General features: G+C 48.3%; 1 long non-coding RNA gene across 5 annotated transcripts; it reads left to right on the plus strand.

Annotated features, from left to right (window-relative positions):
• The first annotated feature begins 2,891 nt into the window (after nt 1-2,891).
• Nucleotides 2,892-5,902, plus strand: LOC120672761. 5 transcript variants are annotated; one of them, XR_005674288.1, is made up of 5 exons: nt 2,892-3,190; nt 3,392-3,909; nt 4,154-4,177; nt 4,475-4,835; nt 5,110-5,902. It is a non-coding gene; the product is annotated as an uncharacterized LOC120672761 (long non-coding RNA). The 5 variants fall into 5 exon arrangements; XR_005674287.1 differs by having other exon boundaries at nt 4,569-4,835; XR_005674290.1 differs by having other exon boundaries at nt 3,184-3,324; nt 4,569-4,835.
• Nucleotides 5,903-9,403: the final 3,501 nt, after the last annotated feature.

Below are 9,403 nucleotides of genomic sequence, written 5' to 3' on the forward strand. Positions count from 1 at the left end.
CCGAACTGCCTGCTCCGGTGAGGTCTCGCCGCAAGAGCCGCCATTGTCGGCCAGTCCTATGCTTCGAGCCTCCCCGAACGCAACCAACGCTCCAGGTGGACTACACGTGCCATGGTGATGCTCCACGGCCAAGCCCCGGCCCGATTAGTGCCCTGTAGTGCTATTTTTCCAACTCCGGTCGTGCGCAGCCGCGGGAACCTGCCGCCGGCGAGTCGCGCCGCCGCCCTCACTCCTTTTTTCCCTTTGAGCCGCCCGATTCGGAAACAGCGGCCCAGATTAGATCGTGGGCCACTCTGATCTGATCCGTCAGATCTAGATCCAACGGCCGAGGTTCGCGCGTACCGGTTCGCCTGGCACTTTTGCTAAAGAGCCCCTCCTCTTCTTTGAAATCAACCCGCCGTCCTGGTTAGTTCAAAAATAATTGCAGTTTGGCCCAGAATTTAGCAAGCAGCCCCCTGAGCTTTTTAGATATAGAACCCGCCGTCCAGTTAGGGCCTTTTTGCTTGTTAGCCCTCGGATCTTTCTGGTTATTATGTTTTGGTCCTCGGTTTTGCCCAAAAACCCCCTGGAACTTCAGTTTCCTTACAAATAGGTCCCTGGAACTTGTTTTAGGCCTAGATTTTGCATTTTAACTCCGTTTTAGGCGTTCTTTATGTCCACGCGATCGTTGTAATGCGTAGAATAGTTTTAGACTAGTTTAGTGTGCTGTTTTTAAGTATTGATGTACTATTTCTTAGATTTTGTTAGTATTTGCTTGTATGCTTATTGTTGTGCATTGTTTTTGGCCATGTGTTCGTGAGTAGACGTTGATCCATCTGAGGAGCCCCAGTACCAGTACCCAGAGCAGCCATCTTCCGACCAGTTTGAGCAGCAGCAGGAGCAGTACGAGGAAGGCAAGTATAACATGAACAACCTATCACTTTTAAATATATTTTCATACTGCATTTTAATACTATATGCCTATAAGGACTTTCCTAGCCACTTTATATCCTTTATATATACATTTGGGTTGTATTTTGGTTAGTTGTGCTAGGTGCCGCGCTATAACACATTTGGTCCTTTTTAATTAATTTGATTAATGATATATGCAACTTAATTCTGGGAATGACCCGTTTGAGGGGTTCACGTCTCGTTAAAAATGGTTTTGTTAGAAATATGGTTTAGGTGGCCAGCAGGTGCTTACTGCTGGGTTGGCAACTCTCCATAAGAACCGGTTCATAGAGTGACAACCTGGGACAACAGCGCTACCACAAGACTGGAATGGGACAGTCTTGGCGTAATAATTAGGTCTTTTTGGTTTGGGGTAACTTACCTGCGGGGCAAGGGTGGTAAGCTTCTATGTCCCTTGTACTGAGTGGCCTCATCTGTGGTATTCTTGACGCCCACTAGACCTGCTCCATAGTCGCCGATCCACCCTCGCGGTTACTCCCTACCAACGAGATTCTTTGTAAAGGCCTCGTAGTGAGTTTGCTAGTCATCTCACCTAAGGAAGTGCGATGAACAACTAGCGTAGCTCACGACTTATGGGTAAAGATGTGCAACCTCTGCAGAGTGTAAAACTAGTATACTAGCCGTGCTCACGGTTATGAGCGGCCCAGATCCTCCTTTTGATTAGTGGGGTTATCTTCCTTTGACGAGGCAGGTTTCCCCGGGTGGCTTGGTTTGGTATGGCTCTCAGTAGTATCATGATTAATTTTGATTAATTACTATGTAACTGGGTTTATGATAATTCATCAACTTGTAGTAATTAGCTTTAATAAAATTTTGCCAAGACTTAAAAGCTAATGCAGTTGAGTCAGCCAACCTTAGAGCCTCATAGTTTGTGTTATACTTGTTGAGTACAAGTTGTGTACTCACTCTTGCCTCTTCTCTACTTTTTCCTCTTAGATACGCTACTGCTGCTCAATTCCTGCCGACGCGAGGGAGTTCGCTCAGCGCTACCAGGACTACGAGGACTTCTAGGCGTTCGTCTCCCAGTTGACGTCCCTGTGGCGCCCTGCTCAGCTTTGAAGAGTTTTTATCGTATTTTGTACTTCGCTTCCGCTGTATCAGACATTTTGTCATTAATGTAATAAATAACATTCGTATTCGTTTTATTTATATCTTTTTCGTGATATATGTTGTGATATACTATTCATTCTGTTGTATATACGTGTGACTTGATCCTGGCACGTATATGATTGCTCGGTTTATGTTCTTTTATAAACCGGGTGTTACAGGCTAGCGCCCCAGCCCAGCGCTGTGTCTTCTTGCCACTAGATGCCGCTGCCGTTTTCGTGAGTTCATCATCCACCCCTCGTCTGCAGTCCCGCTCAGGCGCTCAAGCCGGCGCGTCGTTGCTGTTGCGCGACGGGCGGCCGTGACGGCGCCCCGCGCCTGTCTTGCAGCCCCGCCTCGGCACCCGCCGGCGCCCCGCGCCTGTCCTGCAGCCCCAATTTGGCACTCGCGCGGCGGATCCCGTGCGTCGCCGCTGCGAGCGTTTGCAGCCATGCCTCGGCACTTTGCTCTAGAGGTCATGCAAAAAATTTATCGTAGAACTTCATCCTAGTCTCCTAGGTCATTTTCTAGGCTGGCTTCGCCACTGTGTCGAATCCTCCATTCCTGCAGGGATTCACGCCCTGGAGCGCGTCTACGTCGTCCTGTTTGTTGTCCGTCCGATCGCGCGGATCCGCCCGCCTATAGGCAGGCAAGCAAGCACGTAAACCCTCCAATTTTAGCAAAATCAATCCGTGCTCCGGGGAAGCCCTCCGCAAGCAGTAAAGCGCTCGTTTTTTTCATGTAAAGACCCCTCTATTTCAAAATATTTCAACACGAAGAATAGAAAATTTGGAAATTGCATCGTTTTTATAGAAAACCGCCCGCCTCCACCTTTTCAGAAACACCCCGCCGCCCCCAGCCGTGCACGGTGCGTCCTCCCCATCCCCCTCTTCCCCTAATTCCTCTCCTGCGCTGCCGCCGCCGCCGCCGCTCCGAGACTCCGCCAGTAGCTGTTGCCGCCTCCCCCTCCCTCTCGTCGCAACAATCCACCACGTCGCCTACCGCTGCCGATACCATAGCTCCGGACGTTGGCGCGGGCATGTAGGACGGAGACATCGAGGACTGCCTGCTCGGCGGCAACGAGGACGACAAGGCGGAGGCAGAGGCCGGAGGCGGGTTCGCTGCACTCCCAGCGGTGGCCGCGGAGCTTCCGGTGCGTGCATGCCTCACTCTCTCCTCGATCTCGTCTCATCTGCGTCCTGGAGATAGAATGTCGAGGATAGCAGGCGGAAGTGCTCGCGCTTCGAAAACGATCGAATGACTTTGTTCCTGGCTCCGCATGCACGGGTGATCTTCTGAAAACAGTTTAACGATCAATCTCCTTCACCTGTGGGACGCCGCTTATTTTTTTCAGGGAAGAGACTGACACCTTCACCATTGCTGCGCCTCCGGGCTTTGATCACATGGGCGACTTCAGGGGACTGGGCTCTGACCTGACGTTGCCTCTTCTATCGGACAAGCCAGAGGGGAGGCAAGATTCAGTCAAGAACTTGCTAGCAGAACTCTTGGGTTCAGTGATAATCTGCACCAGGCTACAACAGCCCCAATCACTCAGGGATGCATCCTAACACAAACTGTGTATACTACTGTAACTGAAAATGGTGCTTGTTTTTCTATGATTTGGACATGCCTCATATTTTTCTTTGTTGTTGGCAGGGGTCAACGTGCTTGCTGGTATTGGCATTTTATCCGCTCCATACACGATTCGTGAGGCAGGATGGGCCAGCCTAGCGGTTCTGGCTTTTTTTCGCTACTATTTGCTGCTATACTGGGGTTCTGCTCAAGTATTGTTCTGAGAGCAAAGACAGTGTTAAAACCTTTCCAGACATTGGAGAGGCTTCCATTGGGAGGATCGGTCGCCTTCTCATCTCTGTAAGTTCCCTTTTATTTATTATAGTTATAAAAATGAAACGGAGAGAATTTATCTGATATGCTAGAGAATCTCCAGATGAGTTTCTCCCTGAGGCACCAATGAAACTTACTGATCAATGGATATAAAGTGAAAACAACAATATTCACAGGCAATAGCCACTGCCTCACGTTGTGTAGATGAAATAGAATCATTCCAATCTCTTATTTCTACTGAGTTCATAACCATTTGATGCTTTCTCTGCAGCTTGTTTTGTATACGGAGCTATATGTAAGTAACTCATTTTCCCTGTTTGTGTTGTGCAAAAATTTGTCGTCCTGAGCAAAACACAGTGCTACTTCATTGTTTTCTCACTAGAATCACCTGTATATTTACAGTCCTTTTGTGTGGAGTTCATTAATTTGGAAGGTGATAATCTAGCATTAATATTCACAAGCACCACTTGCGATTGGCATGGCATTCATGCTGATGGGCGGCACTTCTTTGGAGTGTTACTTGCTCTTGTTGTCTTGCCCAGTGTATGGTTGCGTGATCTTCGAGTGATGTCTGTGATGTCTTATATTTCAGGCTTCACTGCTCCCTGCGACTTCACTTTTACTCACTTTATCGTCAACAGTATTAAGACAGCACATTGATTAGCATACCCTAATTGTTTGTCCAGCTGGTGGTGTCTTTGCAACTCTTGTGGTTTTCCTATCTGTTGGCTTAGTCGGCGCTACTGGAAGTGTCGGATTCCATATGACAGGCAAAGAAGTGAAGTGGGATGGTATACCCTTTGCAATTAGGATTTATGGCTTTTGCTATGCTGGTGATTCTGTATTTCCGAATATATACCACTCAATGTCTGATCGCACAAAATTCAACAAGGCCATGTACATATGTTAGGTATCGTTGTATCAAGTATGAAGCTCTCTTTTTCTTTGATGAGGTATGCTTTGCTGTCATTACAACTTTCCCTTCTACTCTTTTTAAAGAAAGAATAGCACGATATAAACTATATTTGATTCACGAATTCTATATACACTTTGTTATGAAAGATTAAACCTTTGGGTCATTAATAAAGATATGTGACAAGGGACGCGTTTCTGTTCTTATCTGAAATTAATACCATTTCACAAATGAATTACAGTCTGTCAGGTTGCATCTATCAGTGAAGTGTATAACATTCTAATCTAATGTTGATTTATGGTTTTGAAAAACAGGTCCAGTGTGGTTTGGGGCGCACAGGTTACTTCTGGGCCCATGAGGCATATGTAGTAGCACCAGACATTATGACCTTAGCAAAGGTACTAGCCAATGGTCTCTCCATCGGAGTTGTATTGGTTAAGAAAAAGGTCACTGCAGTCATAAGCTATGGCGACCATGGTACTACATTCGGCGGTAGACCTCCTGTCTACCCGGCTACATTAATTGTATTGGACAAAATCCAGAAACCTGGTTTCTTGGCTGTGGTGTCCAGGAAGGGAGAGAACAGCTTCTCCGCACAAAGCTAAGCGGAAACCCACATGTAAAGGAGGTCCGTGGTGTTGACCTCATTGTTGGCATCGAGCTAGATCCTAGATGTACCAGCTGGTCCTCTTGTTGATGCATACCTTGATGCTGGTGTCATAGTGCTGATGGCTGGAAAAGGTAATGATCCGAGTCTCGTGCTGCCACTCATCATCTCAGAGGAGGAGCTGGAGCAAGCTGCAGATGTTATAAGGGACTGTCTACTGGTGCTTGATGTCGCTACTTCTTAATGTAACCACATGTGTTTACTGTTTACCAATTGGTGTTAGAGTGATCCCCCCTTTTGGGAGGTTCAGATCATGTATGTTATAATAGGTCTGCATATGGAAGCCTGTTCCAAATTCTGGAATCAAATAATTTCATGTTGGATCCATTTTTCGGAGAGTGTCTTGTTGGGTGTCATTGCTGTCAATCTACAAGATGTTGTTCTTAGTAAATTTCAACAACAAAGAGTAGTATTAGTTTTTGTGGATACAGAGAAACAAATGAACTTCTTGCAATGTGTATTAACATATATCGAAATTCAATTTGTCTGCTTACCATATGCATATGCTGTCCAATTTTATTAACATTATTTGCTCCTCTAATTTCTTTCACCGTGAAATAAATTTTAATTACTAACCTTACAGTATTTTTAAATAATCATAAAATCATTCTGAGAGTGCGTAGCCCCAGACACTAGTGTTCAGAAACTTGATGTTGTAGTCTTGCAAGTTTTATTGCACAATCAAGGCCAAGTCTGTTGGATCCTCGTGCACAAAGAAGATGCTCGGCTCTTCTGAATGAGCCCTAGAACTATTCTAAACTTGAAGAACCTGAGCCCAGTCCCACTTGCTTCACTTTGAAGTATTTCGTGGTGGTATCTATGAATAGCCACTATCTGATATGGATCCTGTCCATACAAATAAAGAAACTTATTAGCAGTCAAAAGGTGCATTTGGCTTTGAAAAAAGGCCAAAATTTACGCCGCTCGATCTCGTATTTGCTATGGACCCCGTTCATTCGTGGAGAATGGCCACAGGACATCACATTTACCCTGCTGCAGCAGCACGCTGCGTGTCTGCACTGCATGCGCGAACAGGTTCAGCGCCGCCATGTAGCTCTGGGCAGGCACGCACACATCCGGGCATCCCATCCCAGCTGGATTTTTTTTTCCCACGTCGCACCCATGCCATGTCCAGCTAGCACCTCCCTCGCCGGGTAATATCCACATGGTTAGTGACTCAGTAAACCCCAACCCGCGGGGGCTAAACCGTGCCCGCACTCGCACCCGTCACCCGCAACGGGCACCACCTTGCGCCCGCGCCCGCTACCCGCTGGTAACCCATGCGCGCGGGCATGCCCGTGTACCCGCCAAAGGACGACACATCTGGGGACCGGGGACGACGGATGGCAGATGGCGACGGCGACCATGGACGGCAGATGGCGACGGCGACCGGGGACGACGCGACGGCAGATGGCGCGACCGGGGACAACAGATGGCGACGGTGGCGACCGGGGACGGCAGATGGCGATAGCGACCGGGGATAGCGGCGACCAGGGACAGCAGAGGGCGGCGGCGACCGGGGACAGCAGAGGGCGGCGGCAACCGGGGACGACGCGACGGCAGATGGCGCAACTGGGGACAGCAGAGGGCGGCGGCGACCGGGGACAGCAGAGGGCGGCGGCAACTGGGGACGGCGGCGCGACGATGGTGGGGAAGGCGGAGGGCGCGACGGCGGCGGGGAAGGCAGTGGGAGTTGTGCGTCGATGGCAGGGGAGGCGAGGACGACGGGCGGCGGCACGGTTGGCGCCGGTCGCCTGGGGCTGGATCTGACGGATGGGGTGGGAGAGAGGCAGCCGAGAGCAGGGTTAAATTTCCCGACCGGAATCGGTCTGGTTTGACCGGTTACCGGTCCGGACCGGTTCCAGTTCCGGCTGGTTTGAAACCGGCCCCAATTCAAAATTCAAATTTGAATTCCAAAAAATGAAAAAATTCCAAAAAATTCCTAAAAATACTTCAAGGTGCGACGAATCTAATGGTGTCAAATTTTCTCAAATATTCGTTTATTTAGTATAGTTTGCGGGCATTTGAAGTTAAACAAAAAAATGTGAATACAAAAGTATACAAATACAATATAAAAATAGTACAAAAGAGGATTGGAGGGTTCATTTAGGCTAAAACATGTTATACAAACATTCATTTAGTATACTTTGCGGGCATTTGAATTTAAACCAAAAAAGAAAAAAAATTGAATTTGGCCGGTTACCACTCAAACCGACCGGTTACCACTCAAACCGACCAGTAACCGGTCAAACCGGACCGGTAAATCGGTCGGTAAGCCGATCGGAACCGGTTGCACAAGCGATTTTGAATTTGACCGATTTTAACCGGTCAAACCGGTCCGGTAAACCACTACCGGTGGGCGGCTGTTTGAGCCCACCGGTCGGTAAAAAAAACCCTGGCCGAGAGCGATAGGTGGGAAATGGGAAGTGAGCAGCGGCGGAGCGGGGGGGAGCCGGGATGAAAAACTAGAGTTTTAGGGTTCTGTTATGTATATGTTTGGTTGTGACCCCACCTGTCAGTAGGACCTAAGCGGGTTTGCAGGTATATGGGTTCGGATAAGCTATTTTATTATTTATTAACAAATATCCACTGGGTTTAAAACCCTGCCCGCATCCATGCCTGTGGTTTCAAGCTTACACCCAAATCCGCACCCGTCGGGTTTCGTACCCGCGGGTACGCGAGTATTTCGTACCCATTACCATCTTTAGCCCTTATAGCATCTCCAGTGGGTCTCCCAAAATCAGGGCCCTATTCCTCTAAATAGGAGCTGATCTGTAAAATTTGGGGGCCCAAATCAGAGCGCAACTCTAGTGGACCTATCAAATCTCGGCATGCAAATTGGTAGGACCCACTGTTGGCAGTCGATTACGATGATTTTTACCGCCAACATTCCTTTAGATTTCATGATTTTAGAACTATGTTGTTATAATTTTCACTAACATTAACAAGTTCCATGAGTTTTGGTGAGTATTTGAATCTAGGAACAATATGTACGAAAATGAGCCGAAATGGGGTGAATCCCAGGCCGGCCGGCCTACCCCTGTGAGGTTTCGTCATGAAACTTTGTGAAACATGGCTTTGAGCACAAGATCAAGTCCACCCAAATGTGGTTCAGGTAGAATTCAAAAGTTAAGATCGAAAGGCTTGAGCCAAGTCAAGTTGGGCCCAATTTCAATGACAACCCAAAGATTCAGGACCCAAAGTGACTTGAGGAGCAGTGTGCATCTTCAGAACGACGTGCCAGAGCAACAGAAGCCCGAGCCGAGCTAGAGCCAGGCCGACCGGCCTAGGAGAGGCCAGCCGGCCTCTAACTATCTCCGTTGGAGCCACGCAACCGCCACCGACTTCTGGAAGGAATCCAGAGCATCCACTCAAAGGCGGCGGCCAGATGGCCGCATCCCCAGGCCGGCCGGCTGGCCTAGGGAAGGCCGGCCAGGCCCACTTGGCGGCCTCTAGTGCTCTCCCTTGGCGTGAAAGACAAGCACAACTACCTTACCTGTGTACAACCGACGCTCAGCTCAGTACCAACCATGGAGTAGTATAAATAGAGCTCAAAACCCCCCTCTTGTAACACACACCATCCATTAGAGAAGAGAGTCTCTTTGTTACACTCTTGTGTTAGAGTAGGAAGAGAGTGAGGTGAGTGCTCTGGTGAAAGCCGAGCTAAAGGAGCGGACTCGAGTTCTCTCGGTCTTACTCCACATTTTGTATCCACCTCGGAGGAATATACTTGAGTAAGTTCTTTGTCTCAACTTCAGTTTCTCGCTAGCTTTACTTTCAGTCTTAGTTACTTGTTTAATTACTTACTTTGATTTGCGGGATCCTGAGTCTGCGTAAGTAGCAAGTTCTGCTTATTTGAGGTTGCTTTCTATCTAAGTACACGGTAGGAGCAAGTAGCTCGAGAGCTGTGGGCGTGGTTCCCAGGCTTGGTTAGTTATCTC

This window comes from Panicum virgatum, chromosome 5N (assembly GCF_016808335.1).
Source record: "Panicum virgatum strain AP13 chromosome 5N, P.virgatum_v5, whole genome shotgun sequence".
Classification (NCBI taxonomy): Eukaryota; Viridiplantae; Streptophyta; class Magnoliopsida; order Poales; family Poaceae; genus Panicum; species Panicum virgatum.